At 44.6% G+C, this 27400-nt stretch overlaps 1 protein-coding gene across 4 annotated transcripts in view; it reads right to left on the bottom strand.

Moving 5' to 3' along the window:
- LOC119160880 (uncharacterized) overlaps positions 1-27400 on the bottom strand; it is a 386912-nt gene that overhangs the window by 55700 nt on the left and 303812 nt on the right. The window contains exon 1 of one of the 4 annotated variants that reach the window (XM_037413150.2): positions 14773-14909. The exons of 2 other annotated variants lie outside the window; for them this stretch is intronic. The gene's annotated coding sequence lies outside the window, so the exon portion shown is untranslated. Of the gene's footprint in view, positions 1-14324; positions 14408-14772; positions 14910-27400 lie in introns of those variants that run through there. One more of the 4 variants, XM_075880568.1, reaches the window with a different exon arrangement.

The raw sequence follows: 27400 nt of genomic DNA, 5'->3' as shown, positions 1-27400 counted from the left end.
GTTGGGGACCATGCAACGGGCAATGAAACGTAAAATGCCAGGAATGATATTAAGAGGTTGGGGGACGGCAGAATGAATAAACCAGGAAACAAAAAGGTGTTGCAGATATCCTAGTGGACAAAAAGCGAGAGAAATGTGCCGGGGCTTGCCATGTAATGCGTAGAGCAGAGAACCGGCTTACGATGAGAGCAACAAAATGGTTACCAAGGTATGGGGAGCGCAGTTGAGGACCACGTAGTTTGATGGAGTGACTAAATTGAAAAGTCTGCAGAGACAAAATGGCGTCATCTAGCACAGGATAGGATGAACTGGAGATCATTAGCGAAGGCCTTTGCACTGCTGTGGTCTCAAACAGGCTGATGATGTTGTTGATAAATAATAATAATAATAATAATAATAATAATAATAATAATAATAATAATAATAATAATAATAATAATAATAATAATAATAATAATAATAATAATAATAATAATAATAATAATAATAATAACATAGTGATAATTTATTATTATTATTATTATTATTATTATTATTATTATTATTATTTGGCTTGAGTACTTACAAAACACTAAAAAAGAGGAAATAGAGAGGGGACAGGCTGACAGCTGCCACCTATAGGGGTACAACGCCTGCTTGCTCCTTTGAAAAAAGGAGGCATAAATGAAATAATAGAAGAAAGAAGGAAAGAGAAGAGGAAAGTTGAAAAAAGAGGAAAAATGCACGCAAAAAAAACATGGTCGCATGAAAAGTGCCTACAAACGTGACGCCAAGTCTGTTTTAGTTAAGAAAGTTAAAAGGGCTCTATGACTCTGGTCCCGCCTAGAAGCCCATCCTCCTGAGAACAAGCAATCGTTAAGGGTCATGCACCTATATGTCTAAGCAGTCCATAGTCCTTTTTAAGTAGTGCTCGCTGTACAACGGATTTTGGGTACTCTAAAATGACGTATGAGAAATAAGACAAAGAGAGGGAAGTAGGAGGTCACTTTGACACAACCTTTTTTAGCGTAGGTCCACGGAAATTACTGAAGGGCGTTATACTTTAGTTCTTCAAAACACACGCCTACTCACTCACTCCCTCTCGATCCTTCTGTCTAAAATTTCACTTCAGATCTTTTTTTTCCTCTTCTTCTAAAGCAATCAGTCGACTTCCTCGTGGCCCACAACGAAGAAGTGGTCTCAAGGCCACGCGCTAATTATCCTGCATCGGTGGTCATCCTCCCCGGGGGTGTAGCGACCAGGCGAAAGACGCTAATTACGCTGCGAACGTAGCGAGCCGGCCAACGAGGCCTGAAGAGTGTAGGAAGCACAGCCTCGCTGCCCTGGGCCCACCTGACGAAATGCTGCAGGCGTGAACGAACGAAATCAATCTGGTGCGGACCTCCTCCGTGGTGCACGCCTTTGGCAGGTGGTGATGTAGCCACCGGACGCAATGTGTTCTATTAGAGGTTACTTTCCCTTTCAGAACCAAGTTTTTCGTCGCACAATTCATAGTATCTTTTATAGATGTAAAATGGATAAAAAGCTAGAAAGAATACACTACGATCTATGAAAGACGAAAACCATATATGAAAAAAAAACAACGTTTTTGAGTGTGTTTTTCCATCAATTTACTTGTGCGCGAAACAGGAAACGCCAGGCAATCAGAAACTAATGCAAGAATTCAGAAAATTACCGTTAGAATCGATGCGTAAACTAACAAACAGAGGCCAAATAATCGAAACTTCAATTTCGAAAGTGCTTTTTGCCAATGGTCGACCGGCTTAGCTAATTGTACTCCCAGCATCGGTGTTGACTTAAATTTTCCTTTACAAATATTTTCAGCGCAAGACGCGCTTATAAAAACATGGGCCCAGCTATTCGAAAACGTCGTCCCCCCTTTTTTTTTTTGCTTCAAGCGAGAGAAAATAAACGTTTATTCGTTCGTACACTTTAGTCACTAATAGGAAGTACTAATAAACGTTTAATATCTCGCTCTTCCGCGACATAATGTTCCAGAAGAGGAGGAAATTAGTTTGACAGTGGCTTAATTCCTTCTAACACGATTTTCAAATGATTAATTTATTGACAGCGTTTTGCATGCTCGTTGTGTTTACATGCGCTATTTCGACTCGCGGGCGCAGCGATTGGTACGTAAGTTACATAAGCTGACAGGTTGCCTCGAATGATCTTACTAAATAAAGTATCACATTAAATTATATAGAGGGCATCAGAACACAAAAAACACACATACAAAAAGCACAAGGTGACTGAACCCAGCGCTCACCTGAAACCCTGAAATGAAACGCGGGCAAAAATGGGAAGAACTTGTACCGGTACTTGCGTTGCCGTTATACCACGAACACTCAGTGACGGTTATATGGGTGACTGCGATCTCGGACAGCCAGCAAACGGATCTGATTGGGCGTCCGCAGCAGTTGCAAGGAAAGTGGTGATACAGAACACTGTTTGCCCAAGTGTCGTTAGCTTAAGGGGGAACGGCAAGGTTAATTTGAGAAACTGCAACGCTTAGGCTCGCCATGCGACAGCGTGAGTGATATTGTGTTTCCGTGTGATCACTCGATCTTCAGAAAACAGGTGTCACGACTTCCCTTGAAATTTTTGAATGCTACAGGCCTCGCACGTGACTGGTGATGAGTGACAATTATGTTTCGGGTATGGTGCCGCGAGATAGAGTACCGGCACAATAGTGCGCGCTGAATAGCACAGAGGTCACCAGATTATGCAGGCTTACGTCACGCTAAGCGCGACTTTTATAAGAGTTTGCCTGTGCTTAGTAAAATAAAAGAAACAAAAGGACATTACATGCAATCAGCAAAGAGGAAACCTGGCGGGGCAATCGCCTGCAAATTATGCAAGGCTAGATCCGCCGGCTGCCTACAACATCCTAACATTAATCCTTATCAGCAGTTCTGTGGACGTAGGCTTTCGGCCAAATAAAAGGGCAGCTTGTGTCTAGAAAGCTGCTGATCGGACATCCAAATAAAGCTTTCGCATCATCATGTTGTCCTCGCTTCATAGTCAACACGTCTCGCTAATGTGTGTGTTTGTAGAAGCGAAAGTGAGATGACAGGCATGGGGCAATCCGAACCACTCGCTAAGTTTGAGCTGGATTTCCTGGACTTTTAAGGTCACTCATAACATCCAATTTTGTCGATCTTATGCATTAGTGAAATGCAGGAAATAATGCTGGCGGCAACGCGTCTTTGTTCTAGCTTCGTTATCGTTTCACTTGCATGGCATAGCAGAATCCGTCACTGCGAATCATGGTTAATGTCGTTACTGTCTTTCTTTCACAATTTACCTTCACATGATCCCTGACAGGGACAACACAAAATTGTGACACCTGTACGAAAGGATAGGAAGCTTATAACTGCTGATTTTGCTGATACCATTTTTACCTGCTTTGTAAAATTTGTTATTGTATAAGACTGCCCTGTACAAATTTCGCCGACATAGCGACAGTTTTGTTTATATAGATAACTGCCAACAGTTAACAATTATTGGGAATACATACAAGTGCATTACGAAAATCGACACCAGTGAATGAATCCAAATGAGACTGGATCTGACGGGGCTCGCAGCGGACACCCAAACACCGTTTTTTTTTTGCCGTTTCATATCACTGTCTATGACTAGCCCTGTGATTTAAGTGTATACTCAAAATACTTCGAAAGTTCATTAAGCAAGTGTTTATCATCGTGCCGATGATAAACACTTGACATCTCTGGTCACGTCAACACTTTCCTTCCGCTCAGTGGTTCATTATTCTAAAGAGGTTGCTGTAATCTTTGACGACGGTCGACATGATAGCACAACAGTCCCTGCAGTTTTGAATATTTCAAAGGGTCTCTTCAGCTTGGGACATTCAGAGACTATAGGGCGAAAGGGCAAACTTGCAAGTAGCTTTTATAAGCAGGGGCGATTACAGGTACTCCTAGAGGGCAATACTCAATCACTGATTTGCAGTCAGCTCGAATGAAACAATTTCGCTGCTGGAATATTCTCAATAGAGAAGCCCTGGTATACCTACTCGTGCATGGCTGAAAGAAAGCTCGTCGACTTGTTAAGCATGCGTATGAGTGAAAGAGTTCTGTTCTGGCAGTTGAGAAAGTTGATCATAGTTGAGAAAAGTTACTTCAAAAGTGGTAGACCAAAAAAGAAAGAAAAAAATAAAGAAAGAAATGCACTATCCCAGGCCAGCAAAAGAGCTGATTCACTTTAGCGCCAGATTCTATAATTTAGATGTCGTTCACACGGTGAAAAAACAAAATGACTCAATTCGATGAGCGTGTTAGCGCTGCTAAAACCTTTACACAATCTTCCCCAATAAGACTGCTTACGCTAACTAATCATCGGAACAGGCACGCACAAGAGGGAACTAGGGGCGACTGGCAAAAAAAGTAAGTCCCACAACTGTGAGCATCCGCTGTTGCTTTACACGGACAAAACAGCCGCCACAGCAGGTTATCAGGGGAATGAATGAGCACCACCGTGGAATTCTTTTTTTTAACCTTCCCACCCAGAGTGGTTTTATTCAAAGATAAACAAAAAAGAAAGGTGGGGGGGGGGGGTAACGAAATTGGAGAAAGTGACAGGTAACGAAAGAAGCAATCACGTAGCGTAGAAAGGAAGAAAACATGCGCGCATCCACTGTCGGCGAGCATCGCTCATCCGCCTCGCGAGGACAGTAGCGGTACGAGGATTGCCTCAGCGGGCGGTCCCCGCGCGGTAACCCTATCACTGCGACGTGCACGAAAACGGCTGCGTGTGTGTGCCCCGCTCGAATGAAGTTATCGGATCAGACGGCTCCTGTGTTGAAAAAGGGAGGGCGAAACACTCCGTGCGATCGTAATTATTCCGCCCCGGTGCGAGGCCCCGAAAAAAAAAAAAAACAGCGTAGGGGGGTGTGCTTAGACAAACGCGAAAAACAACTTCCCGGCGCCCCGTCCACCGCCTCCTCTTTCGCTTGTCGATTTTCAGTTTTTTTTTCTTCGCCACGCGGAACCGCAACATTCGCGCAACTTCGACACTCTGCACGACAAACAGCTGGAGCGTGCGTGCTCGAACGTGTTCGCAAGAAAGACCCTTGGAGACAGTGCAAACACTCCGCGTACGAAGGCCCCTTTCCCAGTCTTCCAATACGCACCATTTGCCCCTACATCCCGTGTCTACGAGAGCGCGGCAACCAATTTGTTACGGCAGCAAAGGGTGCCGAATAATTGAAAAGGAATGCAGAAAAAGTTTCCCACGCACCAAACCTTCCTCCTACGTACTTGTCTCTCTCGTAATTTTTTTTCCTAGGCTATTCATCTTTCTTCCATATACTCCACGTCTCGCAGCGTGAGTTGACAAATGAAAAATGCTCTGCTAACACGGGCATGACGATAGTTATAGCGCGAGAACAAAACGATGACACAGAGACAAGAGGGACACGAAAGACACGAGCGCTAACTTCCAACTGAGTTTATTGCGCAGAGTACGAAAATATATAGAGGAGACAGTGACCATGGCACAAGAGCAGAACATGAGTAAGAAAACCAAAAACAAACAACACAAATACAAAGGCACTGAAAAACAGCAAAGAAAAGCCTAGAAGAAACCGAACCAGAAAGGTAGCTTTACCTTTCTGGTTCGGTTTCTTCTAGGCTTTTCTTTGCTGTTTTTCAGTGCCTTTGTATTTGTGTTGTTTGTTTTTGGTTTTCTTACTCATGTTCTGCTCTTGTGCTATGGTCACTGTCTCCTCTATATATTTTCGTGCTCTGCGCAATAAACTCAGTTGGAAGTTAGCGCTCGTGTCTTTCGTGTCCCTCTTGTCTCTGTGTCATCGTTTTGTTCTCGCGCTATAACTATCGTCATGCCATACCAACTAGCCCAAGCTGCCACACTTCTAACACGGGCGCGTCGTGTACACCACCACTTTCGCAAAAAGCAAAGTTTGACTGGGTGCATTTGTTGATCCTGCTTTGGCAAATTCACTCTCGAAAGATTAACGCAGATGGTGTCGCCAGTTTTGAGCGAAGTTCAACCCCCCCTTTCTACGAATGACGTGTTGAACTTTTTTTTTGAATTTTTTTCCATGAAATTTCCCATTTACGGCATGAAAGTCCCATTTTAGTATTGCTTTGAATAATCCGTCTTTCTGCCGGACCTCCACACGGATCTCTGCCATGCCGAGAGTACTGGTGCTCCTCAAACAAACAGCTTAGCGTCGGCATAAATGCCGATACTCGCGTACTTTCCCGAACTATGTGCAATGTCGTGAAAACCTAGCTTCCAAGCGTCAGGAAAACCCATGATGATAGCACGCTAGACTTGACGAAGAATTCTTTATTCTCGCAATTCTCTGTCAGGAACATTATCACGAATTGAATCTATAGGAGCTGTCAGAAAAGCACGCGAAATTTGGGCGAAGCATACAGACTACGGTTTTTTTTTTGTTTGTTTTCACATTGCCCGTAGTGTTCCTCTTCAAAGCGTAAAGCGCGTGTGACATGATTTAATCTTTGCACGAATGTTAAGATGGCGCTGGCACACGAAAAAAAAAAGAGTAAATAGATGCAACGCGCGTATAAGATTTATACAAGCGAGACGATGCTGCTTCATTTTGCGAAGGTTCTCTTATGCTGCGCGTCACATTGAATTAGGGTGAGTGCCACAGTGGCCCTAAAACGCGTGTTTGCATAAGGTAGGCATAAAAAATCGCGACCATGGCAATAAATGTGTGGTGTAAAGTTGGGACCAATGAATTAACGAGAAACAGTAGTCAAGAAGTATGGCCCCTTTTGCGTGTTCGAAATGTACCAAATTGCACCACGCACGTACCTAGCGTGAAGCGGCCAAATTACGCAATAGACAGTTTAACACGCAATGTCGATATTTCAAGTGCTTTGAATGGAAAATATACGATGCCACTTTTTACCGTGTAGCATATACGCTGTAGGCACATTTTTTCGTGTATTATATCAGAATGACGGCTGACTATCCCGTCCTTGAAGAGTCCGGTATGTTTGAGGCGGCTGTTAAAAACATCCCCGCATTCCCGCAATGGGCGCAGCGCTAACTAAAGCAAAAGATTGGACAAGGTGAGATTTATGATCTAGTTATACTGCGCGGAAGAAAACAAGGACCACAAGGAGACGGGAACAAGCGCAGTAACGGTGTTTCGGCGCGTGCGTGCGTGTGTGCGTGCATGTGTGTGTGTGTGGCGAAGATTTCATGAAAAATGACATGCCTCCATCGTCTTCAAATAAGCGCGCTCGAGTTGATTGCCCACACTTTCAACTTTCTTGCTCTAATCCACGGGTCTGTTTCAAGTCATCAGCTCATCCAATGAAGAATAAAAAAGGAGTCTTTGCTTGTAATATAGCGTGATTTCAATTCCAGCGGGCACACGAAGGCCTCGCGCAGAGGCCAACAGTCTGGCACATGCAAATGGGAGGAGACAAAGGGAAACCAGCAACGGTCGCTGGATTACAGAGCTAAAGAAGAAAATAAGCAAGCCACTCAAAGCTTCAGGTCCCAAGTATCACATGGGTGCGTGTGGAAAAACAACTAAGGGAAGTTCCTTGAGGGGGCTGTGAGGTCTAAACAGTAGATACATCAGTGAGCGCCGCGTGCTCTCGGTGGCCACATTCATGGCGGTGCTGTATAGCTTACAAAATCAGCCGCCCTCGAACATACAGGAGAACAGGGACGCTTCTTTCCGATTCGATAACGTAAACGGGCGCTGGGTGCCTCCCCGTCGTCTAGGCGAAGGCCTTTGCAGCAGACCCCCACGCGCAACCTCCTTAGCGCCACCGCTGGCCTTAATATCTCATACGGGCGACCTCCGCACGTCTGTATGCGTCGGTGCGCGCTCGTCGATCGCGAGGTCGACCGAGGGCGCCAAAGCCAGTTCTGTGCCAGGCGCCTCCGCATCGCCGGCGGCGATTTATTAGCGCGAACGGACCGCGCCGCCGATGATATACGAAGCGCGCGGGATATTTAAAAGCGTCCTCTAGCGCTGTTCGATCACGACGTCCATTGCGCCGCACTGCCATCCGTGTTTCTGGTGGCTGCTCTTGTGGTGTTCTCGCCCCACGAGCGAAGCGCGACGATACGTGCCTCAATGCCGTTCTAGGGCCGCCCGGCTCGTGATGCGGTGGCGAACGCGACACACCCGAGTCGCAACAGTCCACTTGAGACGCTAGCGGCCCTTTGCAGCATAGAGTTTCCAGCAAGTACATCAGAGGTAACCATGTCTCTGGGAGCTGCAACGCACGGCGCTTCAGCGTGCATGGGAATGATGGGTCGTACACGGATTTTTCTAAACGTCCTCCTTTCAGCTCCTATTGACTCAGTCTGCCCCGCATCACTTTGTCGCAAGACACAGTTCAACAAACGTTCAGCAGTTTCACTTCACCACATCGTCCTTTATAGGCTAACCAAATAAACCGGTTGACGAAGACCACAATGAGCCATTCTTTTACCCGGAAGAAATGCCTAACCAGAAGAATAAATAACGCCACAAGTCGGTTAGTATAGGCAAGCACGAAAAATAGTCCAATCCGTGTGCTACACCCATCATTCCCATGCTGGCTGAACAATCGCAGTGCCACAGTCCCCTATAGTATAATACTGTAGAAAACTCTACGATTTGCTGATTCGCCATGGGCCATACTAGGCAGTGCGCACCTCTGTGTTCAAATGAGGTATACGTAGTGGAGTACCAACTCTTTCGCGAGTTGGGGGCAAACCTACCTCAAGTAGAGAGAGAGAGAGAGAAAGAGAGAGAGAGAGAGAGAGAAACTTCATCGACGTGCTCACACTTTCATACGACTTTCATACACGGATCACTTGTTCAATAGCGTGAAAAAAAGGGACAGTCAGTTGTATACACGCCGATTCCACTGGAGCAACACATATATGCGTGTCACGCATAAATAGTATTGCACGCGACGCATTTTGTGACGAAAAACTTCTCCTTAGTTGTTGGTTTCCCCAGCGTTCGCATAAGAGTGACCACTGTCGAAAAGGGGGGGGGGGACTCAGCCCCCTTAACTTTCCTGAGGGGGGGGGGGGGGGGGGGCTCACGCTTTCCATGGCCCCCAGCTGATACGCCTATGCGCACGCGTCTGTCGCATGAACCGTTCTGCCGTGAGGCCTGAATTGAGAAATAAACATTGTTTCCACTCATCACTTCATCACGAGCGTCAAATCTTATATTCATTTAAACTTGCGCACGGGGATGTGGGGTATAGTCACTGGAAGGCCTCCATGAAAATGAGTTAGCGCAAAGTTATGCAGAAACACGCATCCCGCGAGGACTCGCAATCAGGCTTCTCGGTCAGACCTACCAAACTACTCGAGTGCACTCGCAGTTTACCGCTATTTTAAAGGGCTATAGCGTTTCCCAGCTGATGCACAGCGTTATTCAATGGCGATCTGTCTTGAAACGGAAAGACTTCGAGCGGTGTAATTCGGTTGTGTAATGTTACCTATTACAAAGACCAACAAGTACCACTGCGCAAACTAAACGGCTTTGTCACAAAACGAAGTGTTATGTATCCTGAAATCTTAAAAAAAAAAAAAAAAACATTCTTCGACTTTTTCTGTATCCACGCGGCAGCTGGACTCTTGCACCAGATGCTGCGTTTGCCTTCTGTGAGGCAACGGATTTTCAAGGCAACCGGCTTCTTCTTTCGGACTCTTGGCTTAATCATCGGATCTCAACTGATCTCGACCGACACGACACCGCCTTGGTTTGTTTGCTATGGCTGTACTAGTTGTGTCAAAATAGTTTGCCTCAACGAACATGTGTGAAGACTGGTCGCGAGGATCTCATTACGCATGCTTAGAGGTAATGCTTTTGCTTGTTATTTTACAGCTCGCACAGGTGCTCCTTCGCTCTGATTGCAGTTCATTATGAAAGCAAGATATTCTCGAATTTCCAACGAATAACTATTTGTAGATAACAGAGGCCTTATTCTAGAGCTTTTGGAGGTCGACAACTGAAATTATGCAAGCGGCTCTCTTCAGCAGTGCTCATCAAGTGACTTTTGCTGGCCTGTGATTGTGGGTCTTATACTTGCATACCTATATTCTCATGTTTCTTTTCCCACTGTAGTAAACAAGTGTATCACAATGGCTTTTTTTCATCTCCCCCCCCCCCCCCCTTTTTTTACTCTGTCCACAATGTACCAGACGCAGTCGCATTCATACATAAGGCGTGTTGTAGTGGTAGATTAACCACCGCAAAACGTGAATTTCAGCTACAATGGCACTTTGATGAGGACGAAGCGACTAAAACATATCCCCACCTTACGAAAACGTACAAGTAACAAGAAAAGAACCTAATTTTCACCACTGCTTTTTATATTCCTGACTACAAACTAAAAACTCGAAAAGCGCACTTTGATATATACATGCAGCACAAGGTAGATATTGCACACACTGGACAACTTGTAAAACCACCTGCCGCGGAAACTACGACATTGCGCTGCTGAACTCGACGACGTGGGTTCGATTTCGGTGACCGCAGTATTTCGATGGGCGTTGAAATGCAAATCCGCTTTCATTCAGGCGTACATGACTGAAACCATTGTGATCAGAATGAAAGCGGAGTGCCTTCAGAGCAACACGCCTTATTATCATTACAATATTTCGGCACGTTACACACCGTAACCTAATGAATTCTCCGGTAAGCATAATTAGCCTCTAACTTTGTAATATAGTTCATGTCATAGCTAATAACATATAAACATTGTTGATAGCGGGTCGCAGTGTTTTCGGAGCTTGTTTCCCCGCCCGTGTCTAAAGCAGAGTAGTGCTCCCGAAGTGAGCATGCCAGAAAAGCCGATGATCACCGACGCAAATGTGTAATGTTTCGTTCCTCACCAGTGAGGTTTGAGAAACTGCGAACGGGTCTTCAAAGTCTTTCTGGACGGGCACACATGATTAAACAGTGACATGCAAGACACAGTTGCCATGATGTCTCCTTAATGCGCCGTCATACAAGCATTTTCAATTAGCATTTTCAATGCACCTTCAAGCGTCTTCAAGGCCCTCGGAATGACTGCAACGCATCTGTTCTTCAGGGTCCTCAAGTCTATAAGTGAAGCCTATACCAAGCGTAGACGCAGCACAGCGGGGTATGTGCTCCTATAAGAGGCCATACTAACGCGAACAAGTCGGTTTGCGTAACCGCAAATGCCGTCAAAGATTGTTAGGAAAATAGCTACGTTGTCGCTATACGCGGAGCACAGCATTGCAGGCATGAAAAACAGTACTGTTTCTGGCTCCTGCATGATTATTTTCAGTTTCTCTCATACATCAAGGCAGCCAATTCAAAGCTGACGTGCGCACAATTACACAACTCGGCCATCATTGAACGCTTCAAAAAGAGAAGGACTATTTGTCGCAGGCACTGTGCGAAGAACAACGTTGCGAAGGAGGTCACCCACAGTGTTGTTCTTTGCTCAACTATATATAAAACAGCAGTTTTACATTGACCAGTGACTACCCAGATTTCATCACATCAATCACAATCTCAGGGATGTATTTAGAACGCATTGAAATTCCTTCAATTGGACTCATTGTTGAACACTTATTTTTAACATTTGCATTTATATTCGAAAACTTTATATATGACTTATTTGATATGTGCGGCTTAGCGTCCCAAAACCACCGTATAACTATGAGAGACGCATTAATGATTAATTCGAATCAGGTGTCATTTATATAAACATTCTCTTTTCTGCCATGACTGTGAGCATTTGGTATATGTAGCAGTTATGTGTTGGATGTAACGGATGCGCTTTTGTGCGGCATACTCGTGCAATGTTTTTTCTCCATAAAATTATTATTAATATTACTATTATTATTAGATCTGATAAATGACATTCACTCATATGTATGCACAAATGTCCAGGACCCTATACCGACCCGACAATCGGCGTATAGAGTAATAGCAAATGGATATGTAACTATTCTTTATTGAATTCATACTGTAGCTCCAAAACAACACGAAAGACACGAAAAACAATAAACCACAAGCACTTATTTCTTTAGCAGTATGCTTTTTTTCTTTCTTTTTTACCTTCATTTATAGACTGGCGCGTATCGCTCGAAGCCACGCCCTCTCTATTGCCGTATTGGTGAATCCATGGGATGGATAATTTCTCAATGCTCACAGCGTCTGGTAAGGGCAGACAGTCATCATCATCATCAGCCAGACTACGTCCACTGCAGGACAAAGGCCTCTCCCATGTTCCGCCAGTCAACTCGTTGCTGTGCTTGCTGCTGCCAATTTATACCCGCAAACTTCTTAATCTCCTCTGCCCACCTAATCTTCTGTCTCCCCCTAACCCACTTGCCTTCTCTGGGAATCCAGTTAGTTACCCTTAATGACCAGCGGTTATCCTGCATATGCGCTACATGCCCGGCCCATGTCCATTTCCTCTTCTTTATTTCAACTATGATATCCTTAACCCCGGTTTGTTCCCTAATTCACCTCGATATCTTCTTGTCTCTGAAGGTTACGCCTACCATTTTTCTTTCCATTGCTCGCTGGGTCGTCCTAAATTTAAGCTGAACCCTCTTTGTAAGTCTCCAGGTTTCTACTCCGTAGCTAAGTACCGGCAAGATGCAGCTGTTATATACCTTCCTCTTGAGGGATAGTGACAATCTACCTGTCATGATTTGAAAGTGCTTGCCAAATGTGCTGCACCCCATTCTTATTTTTCTAGTTACTTCAGGGTCGTGGTTCTGCTCCACGGTTATTACCTGTCCTAAGTAGACATAGTCTTTTACAACTTCAAGTGCACTATTACCTATCTCGAAGCGCTGTTCTCTTCCGAGGTTGTACATTACTTTCGTTTTCCGTAGATTCATTTTAAGACCTACTTTTCTGCTCTTTTTGTCTAACTCCGTAATCATGAGTTGAAATTCGTCCCCTGAGTTACTCAGCTATGCAATGTCATCGGCGAAGCGCAGGTTACTAAGGTACTCTCCATTAACTCTTACGCCTAACTGTTCCCATTCTAGGCCTCCGAAAACCTCCTGTAAGCACGCAGTAAATAGCACTGGGGAAATTGTATCCCCTTGCCTTACACCCTTCTTGATTGGCACTCTGTTGCTGTCTTTAGTAAGCACTATGGTAGCAGTTGATCCCCTGTAGATTTTTTACAGGATGGTTATATATACTTCATCGACACCCTGATTCCGCAGCGTCTGCATGACTGCTGATATTTCTACTGAATCAAACACCTTCGCGTAATCTATAAAGGCTATGTATAGTGGTTTGCTATATTCTGAGCATTTCTGAGCACAGTGGCAGCTCGCAACTTGTACGAATTGCCGACAGCTTGCATGTGTTCGAAAGTCAAATATTTCACAAAAGATCCAAATATTCTGCGAAATATTCCACGAAAGTACCTACGTCATAAGACCTGGAGAGTGGTCTATTCAATACGTCATTGAAAGTGGAAGTTGTAAAGCTGGTCTTTGATAAGCTTTTACTAAGTTTCCTCTACGAAAACTCTGCATTTTTATGAGTTTTTCTTTCTTTTCTCTTCAGAGTTGAAGTTGAGGTTGTTTATGATAATTATCACCACGATTGTGCAATCGGGAAGACACATCACCCATCGGGAGCGTCCCGGGCTGATCGGGAGAGTCGGAAGGTACGGAGTGAAAAAGATATCTTGCAAGTTTATATGCTATGTCATCAGTGTTTAGTTACACTTATTCACATTGTATTCATCTTCTTTCCCAGCTATACCTTGCGTCATTTCGGGTGCACCACTGACTATATCTGTTTTCACTTATACGTGCTATCAACTGTTTGTAGTTGTCCCGACAGGGAAACAATCATAATTTCCAGGATAATTTTTTTAAACAACATGAGCATGTAGGCATTGTGAACAGCCACAACAAAATTGATTTCACATATGCAACACCGGATAGTAAATTGTATTAGACGAACACAACTGCAACGTTGTGCAAGCGCTTTCTGTGCAAAGAGCCATGAGGCAAAACTAGCACTTTCTAGTTAAGTTAGAACTTATGCGAATGTATGTACAAGTGATGTATAATTTTTATCATATTCTAAAATGATCGCGATGAGCCCTGACCCACACGATGAGTCAGGGTCAGAGCACAACGCATGTTCATTCGACGTACCGTAAAAATGCATGGGCCCCACCTGATTCAAAGAGTGGACTGTTGACGATCGAAAAATCTTTCGATCCGGCACAGAAACGCATCGAAACGAGAGACCAGCCACATCGCAAAGACAAACAAGGCGGAAAGCCCCCGAGAGAGGAAAGCGGCAAAAGCACACTTACGAAACGTCTTCCACGCCTCCTCCTTTCGCAGCGACGACAGCATTGGATCCAAGATCCTTCGAAAGTGTCGCTAGGGTCGTAACACGCTCCGGCCGTACTCCTGAGGTTCACGGAACAACAAACGCGCGATCCGATGTAACACCAATTCCAGCCTTCGAAGGTAGCCGCGAGTAAATAGAAATCAGAGAATCAGCGCAATAAAAAAACAGGGGGGGGGGGAGAGTTAATTGCGGGCCATTACTTTCATGGACGAAAGAAGAAACACTACAAATGAAATTCGCGTTTATGTGAGAGAGCTAGATAACGTAGCAGTTGTTTCCGACAGCTTTCCTGCTTCTGAACGACAAAGCGAAACTGAGGTGTCGCCTTGTTCCACTAACGGTATTCCACAAAATGAGGGACTGCGTGGGCAACGGCGGTCTGCGAAGTGCTCGAAAAAGGCACACACCTGCTCCGCGCAACGCGCCCCACGGAAGGAGGAGCGACGCAGCCGAAGACTTCCTTGGGTTGGCACCGTGCGAGACGCAGCGTCGACGTCGCTCGGTCGGAGAACGCGCGCTGCAGCTCCTCCGGCGACGGCCGGCGCGAAAGTGAAATCGTGGCACCGGCAGCGCGGCGCGACGTGCTCGGAACACAAGAAAGAAAAACGACGCGCCCCCACGCGTGCGCCAACGATCCCGTTTTCGGCCGCCTCCTTACCCGCGCTCTGTGGCTCACCTGCAGTCGCCTTCTAACGGGCAAGGACGCGACGCGACCTGTTCATCTTTGGTGATGTTATCGCCACGCTACTCTCGACCATCGCAGTGCGCAAATTACCCACGCTAGAAATGCTACGAGGTGGCCACACACTCCGCGGATGTCTGTTAATTGATCGATTGATTGATATGCGGGGTTTAACGCTTCAGAACCACCATAAGATTATCAGAGACGTCGTAGTGGAGGGCTCCACAAATTTCGACCACCTGGGGTTTTTGACGTGCACCCAAATCTGAGCTCACGGGCCTACACCATTTTCGTTTCCATCGAAACTGTAGCCGTCAAGCTGGTATTCGATCTCGCAACTTGCGGGTCAGCAGCCGAGTACCTTAGCCACTGGACTACCGCGGTGTAGCACGGCTGTTTGTTAAGTCGACTGGCTTCTCCAGAGCATGTCTATACATGAACAGCGGGAAAGTTTGCTAGTATTCGTGATGGTATATTCTTAGAAGCAGGTGTCTGAAAAACTTCAGTTTGTAGTGAGCACACGTCCAGTCTAGTTCATTTGTGATTGTTTTTTTGCGCTTCTAAGTGCCATAATGTGCCATAGTTATGCTAAACTCACAACTTCTGCAACTACTTGAAGACGACGAGTCTTGTGTCGCTAGTTGTGCGTTATTTTTTCCTTGCCAACGAAGCCAATATTTGATAAATGAGCTTGTTTTTTAAGGCGACTGTCCTGGATGTCAAATCAAACGCGAAATTTCACCGCCAGCATCCGGCGGCGCCAGAAACGAATTCTACATATAATCATCACGTGAAGACGTCCTCATATGACGTCACAAAAATGAACATTTGGGCTGGCAATATGATGTCAAATGATGACGTCATGCGATGATATCGTAGGTTGGTGAAAGGTGATCTGATCACGAAAGCAACGCTAAAGCAGGCGAGGTGCCTCCAGTTTTGGAGGCTCTACAATGGCCAAATAGCTGCAAAAAGCTTTTTAAAGGTTGCTTGGGCAGGATCAATTTAACAACGGAGCAGACAGATTAAGTGAATGGATAAGCGGTCTTGTGATTTTTCGGTTTTTCTTTTTATTCGGCTCTTATTAACAAATGGTAAATGAACGCTGCCAACAGATATGCACCATGGTGTCAGCTACAATGCACCATAATTGCTGGCTCTATACACCTTTTCACAGGAAGGAAAAAAACACCGCCATGATGGGCTGTGCGCGGGAGTACAAAAGCTAAGGGCGCAGCGTTGTCAGTGCATTTTCGAGGGGATGCGCCAATTCGCACAGCCCAAGGAGGGCTATTGCGGTACCAAGGGAGGCGTTTATGAAAAAGGTGAATTAGAATCATAGAGTTTACAGCGAGAGTGATAGTACAGGTAAACTGAAAAATCAAAGTATCGAAACATGAACAGCAAGTACAAAGAAGTACTGTATTCTTCGTTTGCACACCGACTAATTAGGAGCGGCTACTGGAGGTTCCTTACTCTTAATCTCCTCAGACGTAATAGCACTACTCGATACAGTGATCAAAGTAGATGTGACTGCAAAAAAGCGCAATTATTGCTGTCAGTTTTCAAAACTATTGTCCCTTCCAGGCACGTGCAAAAAGTGACTCACTATATTTTGACATTTCAAGCACAAGACTCATCAAGACAAAAATGATTGATTGATATGTGGGGTTTAACGTCCCAAAATCACCGTATAAGTATGAGAGACGCCGGAGTGGAGGGCTCCGGAAATTTTGACCACTTGGGGTTCTTTAACGTGCGCCCAAATCTGAGCACACGGGCCTACAACATTTCCGCCTCCATCGAAAATCCAGCCGCCACAGCCGGGATTCGAACTCGCGACCTGCGGGTCAGCAGCCGAGCGAGCACCTTAGCCACTAGGCCACCATGGAGGGGCAGAAAAACAGAAATAAATAAAAGTAATTAGAGATGTGTTACGGAAAAGGTGTCGCAGCCACGCACACAAACATCATCTAGGTTCGATGTAAATTGTGCCATTGTTCTTTCTCTCTAGCACAAACCGAAAAGCGGGAAACACAATGTCTTCCTACGCTGCGCCATGCTGTAGCGCACCGCTCGTGCTCCCATTCATTCCCGACTCTCAAGACCGCAGTGAAAGATGAAGCAGCGCGCGGCCCGAGTAGTGTCCATCGAGATGTCCCACTGCACCTAAACTGCTCCCGACCGGAACGCGATTGCCACCCACTCGGCCGACACGCATCCTGGCTGGCTCCTTGGCCCCATCGATGTCCAATTAGTCGCGCGTGCTTGCGGCCGCCGTCGGTCTCGGATCAAGCGTTGATTGCCAAAGTGGCTGTCGACGATTTCCGATGCTAGTTCGTGCGCCATGTTTGACTATCACTAAGCGGCAAACATTTGAATACGGACACGTATTCAAATTTCCGACTCAAAGTTTATTTAAATTCATCGATATGTGGGGTTGAAAGTGCTGAAACCACCATATGATTATGAGAGACGCCGTAGTGGAGGGCTCCGGAAATTTCGACCACCTGGGGTTCTTCAACGTGCACCCAAATCTGAGCACACGGGCCTACAACATTTTCGACTCCATTGAAAACGCAGCCGCTGCAGCCGGGATTCGATCCCGCGACCCGCGGGTCAGCAGCCAAGTACCTTAGCCACTAGACCACCGCGGCGGGGCGAAAAGTTTGTTTCAAGGTGAGACGAATGTATCAATTAAATAAACAAAACATTTGGCAGATCCCACGTACCTTGGGAAACGATAATATTGGAACCATGCAAAAGGAAGGTGACTGTGTTGTAACATATTTATTGGGCGAAACGTTACGAGATGACGCCAAAGATATGCTAAAATGTTATACGCATAGACAATGTACCGCAACCGTAAACATGCGACAACAATCGCACGTTTACGGTTGTGTAACGATGCCAACAGTGGTTGTTAGCAACACCAGAATCAACACCAACATGGATATTAGCAACACCATAAGCAGTAAGCTGATATGTAGCGCTTGTGCCAGCGAGGGTGCGGCCCTGGACATTGTTAGATAAATGAGCTTCCGTGGATTGCACTTCAACATAAAATCGCCGTTAACCCGACATGACGGCTGTAGGATAGGAGCACGTATGTGTGGTTTATAAGAGTGGATAGCCAGCACTGCAACCACGGTTTACGTTCGACGAACATTACGGTCTACTTGAAAAGCAGTTCTGAGACTTGACATGCATTTGTGGTAGAATATTTGATTGCACGCAGAACGGTGGGGTTAGATTCCTGCTGGCACGATGGTATTTATTGTATGTATTCAGTTTCAGTTTCAGTTTCAGTTTTATTGAGCATTTTCTTCACAGAGTTGCGAAAAAGAAAACGCAAGGATAAGAGCAAAAAGCTGCTATGTTAGCAGCTTGACGAGGCTCCTACCCCTTTTCACTTGGCATTACAAAAATCCGCAGAGCACAAAACATGAAAAAACAATTTGACGTCGAGTTTCAAAACTTCAAGAAATAAGGAAATAAAAAGAAAATGCATCAAAATTACATCAGTTTCAGGTTTACATAAAATAAGCAAACCACAAAGAGAGAAAAACAACAAAAAACAAAAGAAAACATCGTGCGGTCAATCATGAAACAATGCGCACGTTACTAAACGGCTACCAAAGTATTACAAAATGATTATACAACGTTTACAACACTGGATATGCGAAAAGCACAGGTTTTAATGCACAAGGGAAACACTGACGAGTGAAATGTTGCATGTTTCACTCGTAAAAAAAGCAGCGAAAAAAAAATGTCAAAGAAAGCAAACATCATAGGATGCCATGTTACACACGAGCACTATTATAGGGTGTTTCTTTTACATATAGTACTGTAGCCGGACAACTAGAAGAAGCTAAACTACACGCCGCCATTTTGGATGAGAAGGTTCTTAAGTTGTTTTTTATGTATATTAAAGATGTCGATGTTTTTATTTTCAAACACGTTAAAACAAGCTGGAATACAGTGTTCAAGTCTTCTCAAACCGTGATTAGTTCGCGAATAAGGAATAAACCAGGAAGGCCTTTTCCGAATGTCATAATAGGATTGTGTATTTTTTCTGAGGTTAAACAGTTTAAGAAAACAAGCGTTGTTTGATAGCAAGCTTTGTTTGTATTTCATAATAAGGTTGAAGCTGTGTATGTGATCGATGGGTAAAATCTTATATTCTCTGAATAAATGACTTGTATGTGCGTCGTATGGTACGTTTGCAGTGTGAAGAATTGCTTTTTTCTGCAGTAAAAATATTTTGTTCCGATTTGCTTTAGATGTATCTGCCCACACTAGACTACAATAGTTTATGTGAGATGAAAACAACGTATTATAGAGTAAAAGTTTAATGTTTGCTGGAAGTATCTGTCGAAATTTAGAGAGAGCACCACACGTCCTAGCTATATTTTAGTTACTTTATTAACGTGTTCGTCTCAATTAGGATTTTCATTAAAAATTACTCCTAATGATGAAACTTCTTTAACAACCTCAATTTTTTCGGGCCCGGGATATATATCCAAACCACGACAGACAGCCTTCTGAACCGGTGCGAATACCACAGCTTTGGATTTTTTTGTGTTGATCAATAAATAATTTGTCGTACTCCATATGAAGATGTCGTTAAGATTGTTGTTGGCTGAGTCTGCAAGCTTACCTAAATCATTATCATGAAAAAATATACTAGTGTCATCTGCATAATTTATAAAGTCCACATATTTGCTGACACTTGTTATGTCGTTTATATAAATATTAAACAGTAGGGGCCTAATATGCTGCCCTGAGGTACACCTGACGTTATGGTTAGTAGGGAGGATTGGCTGTCATTTATAACTACAGATTGCTTTCTTTGTGATAAATAAGATTTCAGAAAGTCAAGTGGGGTTCCCCGAAAACCATAATGACGCAATTTTGCATAGAGTATTTCGTGGTTGATTCTATCGAACGCTTTGGAATAGTCAATAAAAACACCCAGTGTTAACAGTTTCTTTTCATATGAGTTAAGTATGCGTTCTTTTTGTGTGAGGAGAGCCAGTTCCGTGGACATGCCCCGTCGGAAGCCAAATTGATGCGGTGATAATATAGAGTACTTTTCACAAAAAGACATGACACGTTGATCTATGATTTTCTCTAGCCCTTTAGATATAACAGGAAGTATGGAGATCGGACGATAATTAGAAAAGATATTTCGGTCACCAGATTTGTATAAGACACTAACTCTCGCATGCTTCATTCTTTCTGGGAAAACTCCCGTAGATAAGCAGATATTAAACAGATGGGTAAGAACAGGTAAGAAAAGATCAAGTGCTGCTTTAATTGACTTCGTTGGGTCAACGCTTCCGATGTCAGCTTTTATGGGTGGAGCTCTTTAGGCTCAACCTAGTTGGCGTCTATCATACCCCACAAAACTCAAACCGAACACCTGCGCAACAAAAAACGAAAACATCTTTGTAAACAACTGGCTTTATGTGTAATCAACTACACGACAGCACAGTATATGATCGCCCACGCCGTTCATCTGTCTGTCCGGCAGTGCATCTGCCCGTCCGCCCATCCCTGCACGCATCCATCCATACATGTGTCCGTCCGCCATCTGTCCATCCGTGCGTTCATTCTAGCGTTTGTGCATTTGTCCACCTGTCCATCGTTCGTGCACACGTCTACCTGCCCGTCCGTCCATCTGTTCATCTTTTCTACTAGTCGGTGACTTCAACGTAAATAATATGAACATTAGGACCTATAGCTTCACTCACTCGTAGTCATTCACTCCGTCGAGATGTACTAATTTTTGTTAACGCTCTCAAATTGAAATTACCAATGTCTGTTCTCGCCGTTCCTTGGTTGTATAAACTGCCAATAACCTACAGTGCATTGCGCTTAACTACATTTGATCTTAAGTCGACATGACGGTTGTGCCGTAAAGGTATGTAATGTTTATATAATTTGATAGACATGACTGGCTTCCCAATGAACGCTCGACGAACATTATGGTCTATTTGAAAAAGCAGTTGGTGCAGTTGGTGCGAGACCTGGTGTGGCTCTGCGGTAGAATACTTGGTCGCCACGCAGAGGGCGGGGGTTCTATTCCTATAATAGGACCCGGACTTATTTTTCTTACATTCGTCGGGTCAACGCAGCGGATGCACGTTTGTTTCAACGCTCACGCGTTAAAATTACCCATGTGTGTTCTCGCCGTTACTGGAACGTCATGAAGTGTCAGTCATTTGTGGCACATATGTGCACGCCAGTGGCACGTACCCACCCATGGGTATGCGCCACTGTTTAGCATGAAGTGTTTGACGAAGTACGCGATGGGATTTTGATATTAGTGATGTCAGGAGCAGCGAGTCATATTCGTCGAACCAGCTTATCCTTCTATACAAATTTTGGTTTACCCCAAGTTGCGAGGGTAACCATGAGAGCACCCAGACGTAGGCGGCTAGACAGACAGACAGACAGACAGACAGACAGACAGACAGACAGACAGACAGACAGACAGACAGACAGACAGACAGATAGATAGATAGATAGATAGATAGATAGATAGATAGATAGATAGATAGATAGATAGATAGATAGATAGATAGATAGATAGGTAGATAGACGGCAAAAGTGCTTACAGTATGCAAAGAAATGCTTCGCATTTAAATTCACATCAACTACGGCACGCGAATGCGCAGTGTATGGTGCATTTAGACGACGGGTCAAATACGAATTTGAAGTGGCGGACGCAGTGTCACTTGATCTCAGACCTGAGATATTCGTGATTCGCGTGGATCGGACAATGCTAACTTCTTTTTCAGATTTTGCGCCTGATTGCTGTAATAGAGAATAGTGGGTGAGATGTCGCTGCAATGAACCAACCGGAAATTTCTTGCACAAACCAAAAATTTTCTACTGGTTAACCTGTATGCCTTTCACTTTCGCTTTCTCTATCTCTCTCCCACTGCAAATGCGGAATTTTGGGGCAGGCAAAGTGGAGTTGTCGCCGATAGCGGTTGTCTCAGAATAAGCCCGTGTTTAAACACTGCACTTGTGGTGAAGATGCGAACAAAGCGATGGAGGCTATGTACAGCAAAGTAAAGCGCGCGGGACAAGCGCAATGTGCACGAAGACTTAAAAAGAACACAGGAGAGAGCACTTACTAACAACCGAAAAAAATATTTTGGAAGGAAAGTTATTTACGTGCATCACACGAATTCATGCCACCACACCAAATCTCTCTTATAAAAACAGTGTAAAAAATGACAGCGTATCCACGGGGTGAATCATGGAAAGTGGGGCGAAGCTGTGTCCGCACGCCGCTGCCGTGCCGCTTCGGCCTCCCGTTGTCGGTCGGCCGGATCCTCGCGACGCGCGCGCACGGCGGGCTCGCTTCTTCGCTTCGGCGGCGGCCCTGCGCGCACGCCGCTCAGCATCCTTGTTTATCCGCCGACCCTCTGAACGCACGCGCCAGCTATAGAGCACCCCCCTGGCGCTCGGCGCCGCCGAAGAACACGCGATCACACTGGCGCGATCGTCTCTCTCCCCTTCCGTACGTGTGACGTCAATCCTGTTTTCATAAAACTCCCCTTTTATTATTATATTGCGCTGGAAAACGCCCTCTAGTGTGGGACGATTTTGCATTTCTCAGCGTATAGACGTTTATTTTTTCGTGGGCGCCATCATCTTACTAGCGGGCGGCCCTTTTCTGGTCTGGCAACCCATCTGGCATGCGGGAAGGTCGCGGTTTGTCGAAGGTAAGCGTGGTGTTGCGGTTGTATTGTTACTTTTTAGTTTTTACACGATGAATTTCGACTTAAGTCATGCAGGTTCTCTATAAAATTTGTCTATGAGACGTTCTGACAAGGTTCAAGTCGTTGAGGGCCAATAGCTTTATTATACAGTGCCGCTAACGAGTCCGCCTCTGTTGATGCAGTATATGCACAGCACCGACTTTCTGTTAAGGAAATATGCGTTTTTCAGGTCTTTAATGAGCAACAGTGCTTCGAGAGCACATCGAATTTTTTTTTTTGAGCTGTAGTCATCCGCTTTTCCAACAAAACTTTTTTACGCCACGCAGTCGCATCGGCTACCGCTTTTGCATGAAGGCGTACGTGTAATTCGTTTTTTATTTCGTGGCACTGACAGTTTTTGAAAACTGCGCACTAACTGATGTCTAAACTGTTTCTCGTCTATGAAGGAGTCACCGTAGTTTACTCGCGCATTTGTTTTTACAGGTGTCAACTTGAATACAGCTATTACATCAAATAACGCTGACATGCCTGCGCGTCCTATTTTTATCTTCTTTTTTTAATCGCGATATCTTATTGACTCCCAGTGCCGCAGTACTTTGACCGACGATAAAAAGAAATGTTACGTGAAGCAGTATATCGGGGAAATATTGTTATCGTTGGAATAGCTGTATAGACTGCGTACCTTCCGTGGTTGAGCATCAGTGTCGAAATCATTGTGTTTTTTTTCGCCTAAGAAGAATTTCTCTGAACATGCCCGAGTACCCGCGGAAGGTACAAGTATTTCCCGTTCAATTTTGCAAGCCATAGAAGCCGCTGCTCCTCGTCAACAGGAAAATAATAGAACTTGAAGAGTCCACAGCCACAAAAGCTCTGCTTCTGGTAATGCATGGGACATATTTCTTTCGGTAGCAGTTTCCTTTTTCTGTAGTTGTTACTGCACCTCAAAACAGCGCAGTGGTTCCCTAATGACCAATTCTTGGCCGTCCTATAGAGTAACGAAGAAAAGAAAATCCGCAGGCTGGCTTAATTCACGGCAAACTTGCGCGATAACGCCACACAAATCAGCCTTAACACACACACACACCAAGCCGTCGCCCGCATGCCAGAGAGGAAGAATGCGTTGGTTGCCAGACTGGACCTCCTCGCCCGATGCAAAGGTTTGTATGCATTCGTTCTATAGTACAAGGAGCGCCATCTATGGCCGGATGGGAGACTAAACGAGTGGTGGTTACAAACGATAGCGGAACGACCGGGAGACGCCATAAATAGCTTCGCCCCTAAAACGAAAGGCCCTAGTGATAATCGAGTCCTTACAGCAAAGAAGCATGTGCTAAACCACTAAATAACTAGAAAATCACTGGGTCATATTTTATACAAAAAAGCAAATCCAGGATCTGATAGCAGAAAAGACGCCTGGCTGGTACACATATATTCTTCTTTCTTATTGTGAACGGCTTCGATTGTATATTTTCTCGTTCGCTTCTTGTGTTTGTCAGTTATTAGTATGTCACAAGCGCATCCTTCTGTTGATTATCGAGAAAATCGCCACGTCAGGAAGACAAAAAACAAAGCAGCGCAAGAGGTGGGGACGTACAAGTTATATAAACCCACAGAGTGGGTGCAAATATATATATATATATATATATATATATATATATATATATATATATATATATATATATATATATATATATATATATATATATATATATATATATATATATATATATATATATATATATATATATATATATATATATATATATATATACACATCAGGTATAGTGCTATCCGCTATACCCGCACAGAGTGGGTATAGCGGATAGCGGTTGTCAATTATACTTGCATAACGTTTTACATGCGTTAAACAAAATTGCGGCTATGTATGGCGTGCAGGCTGCGTTTTCGGCCAAAAACAAATTGTCAAATATTAGCCCGGCAGTGGGAAGGTTGGCTGCAAAAAAAAGCACAGAAAAAAACATGCTTGTGACATCAAACATGGCAGAAGGCATGCCGAGTGATGGAAAAATGTCGTGTACGTAATTTTTTTTTCACATGTGGAAAGGAATACATAAAAAGGTAGATCGAAATAGGTCGCGAAGCTTCGGCTGAAAAGTACTTGTGGACGTATTGCCAGTGACATCGGCATGGCGAGATTTGATTGATTGATATGTGGGGTTTAACGTCCCAAAACCACTATATGATTATGACAGACGCCGTAGTGGAGGGCTCCGGAAGTTTAGACCACCTGGGGTTCTTTAACGTGCACCCAAATCTCAGCACACGGGCCTACAACATTTCCGCCTCCATCGAGAATGCAGCCGCCGCAGCCGGGATTCGAACCCGCGCCCTGCGGGTCAGCAGCCGAGTACCTTAGCCACTAGACCACCACGGCGGGCCTCGGCATGACGAGTTATGGGTGCTGCGATTCAAGCGCGATCATGTTTGGAGCAAGCGAACACAGATATTGAAAAAGAAAGTTTTGTTCAAAGGCGAAGGAATCACTATGTTTTACAGATGAAATTTATTTCCTCTAAAATATTATGTAGGTGCAATAGGCAAAGAACGTATGGCAGTATTTACATGAGCATGAAAAGCATTTTCTTAGCACCCTGTGGGAGGAGCGCTTGCCGTTGTTAATCAGTGCACGTTATTATCAGTGTTAATCAGTGCAGCCCTCGCGGTGCACTGAAAAACGCCCTCGTAAATTTTGTGTGTGATGACACACCCCCTCACGTGTTTTTGTATTCCCCACTTGCACGCGTTTTCTGACCTATTGTGGTGGGATTTTTATTTTGCTACGTGCCTAGTTGTGAGCTGCCTTTCATCGTTGGTAAACATGTTCAGTAAGTGTCCAACGCCCAACGAGCCGATGCGGATGAAATTTAACGCCGAGCGTTTCTCTTGGTACCGGCGGAAAAGATGCACTGTGCAAAGATAGAATATACGCCTGGTGACGCATGTTTTGTCGATAAGAAACCGGGACAACGGCTCGGACTTCTGCGCTGACTGGATATTCGAGAATCAGTATTCCTGGGACTCGGTTTCCTTCGTGAACTGGCTCTACCTATAGAATTACAAGAATTACTCCAGTTGTTGGTGAGCAGATCGCTAAGCTATCTATGGCCATGAAATCAGCATGCCTGTATGCGTTACACTAAACGGTAATTTATCGGAGCTTGAGGTAAAACGTGGTGCACGTTTTGCTCGTGAATTTTCTTTAGGGATGTACTTTCATCGCGGAATTGACCTCGAATACTTACGCGGGATCGCAAAACAGAAAAAAAAAATGTTTTGTCACCGGGAGTCGAACCTAGAAACGCTCCGTCGGTAATAAGAGCAGCCGGGTATGCTATCCACCACGCAATTATCTTTTTTACAGCGAAATCTGTTAAAACATCGAAACTTGGGTCACGCCCGGTGCCGTATTTGTCTGCCGCCACCAATGTCCGTAACCCCTATCGCAAAAAATAAGAAAAAAAATTTAGTACCAAGGGCACGGTGAGGCTCAAACCCGGGTCCTTTGCGTGCCAGCCCAGTAATCTACCTCTGAGCCACACCGGTGCTTGGGATTTATTCGCAAACTTGCCTCAGGCAGGCTTGATGTTGGCAGAGGAATCGCTTTACTATGAGTAATAAATCGTTTGAGAACAGCAAAGGAATAACGAGGCGTCACACAATGCGAATAGCTTAACGGGTGGGTCGTCCAATGCTCCAACACATTACAAAAGCTTGTTCTTGATCACCTATTAACTGTGGTGCATATTCACTTCAGGCATAATTTCTCATCGTCGTTAGCCACTGCATGAACAATTGGCACAAAATTCCTTGCAGGTGTTTAGCAGATACCACGCTTCGCAGAAGAACGACAAACAATAGCTTAGCGAATGACAGCCTACTACCCATAAAATGCTATTATTGATACCATATGGTTACCCAGCAAGTGTGTTTGCAGCAGTTACCCAATGAGTGCTTAGAATAAATATAGTCTCCGAAAGGCCGCCATTCTATAGCTTTCGCAGTGACTGTGCTGCGCCTTCCGCGCCAGCCTTGCGTTTTTTTTTTAATTTCCGGTTGGTCGTGACACACAAGAAGGAAGACAAATATATTATAATACACAAGTACAAATCACATAATACACATTACAGAACGCTACCACAGTCGTTAAGCACTGCTAAAGGACTTCACACCTTAAATTTCCCTCGTAGTAAGCAGGGCTTCTACGCTCTCTAACAAATGAAGAACACATTATTTGTTCTTACTGCTTCAGTAAACCTTAATATACTTTCTTTGAAATGCTGTCTTGCTGGCCTCTTGTCCGGGTTACAAGGAATTCCAGCCATTTGAAAGAGTCATATAATATACAAGGCATTCACCATGATTAAATCGAATGGTAATCCGTCGTCATTCTCTATTGGTAAATATCTGATTTCATGAGGGTGCAGTGGAAATTGTTTTTTAATTGTCATCTGTAGCCCACTCCAAATGTATACCCCTTCCCACCAGCGTAGAAAAACTTGGTAAATTGTTTCCGCTTGGTTACAGATTAGAAAGTGGGATCCCCATGGCATATAAAAACGTCGCTTCTCTACAAAGGTTCTTACAGGAAGTGTC

This window comes from Rhipicephalus microplus, chromosome X (assembly GCF_043290135.1).
Source record: "Rhipicephalus microplus isolate Deutch F79 chromosome X, USDA_Rmic, whole genome shotgun sequence".
NCBI classification, from domain to species: Eukaryota; Metazoa; Arthropoda; class Arachnida; order Ixodida; family Ixodidae; genus Rhipicephalus; species Rhipicephalus microplus.
This window is presented reverse-complemented; position numbering and strand designations above follow the sequence as displayed.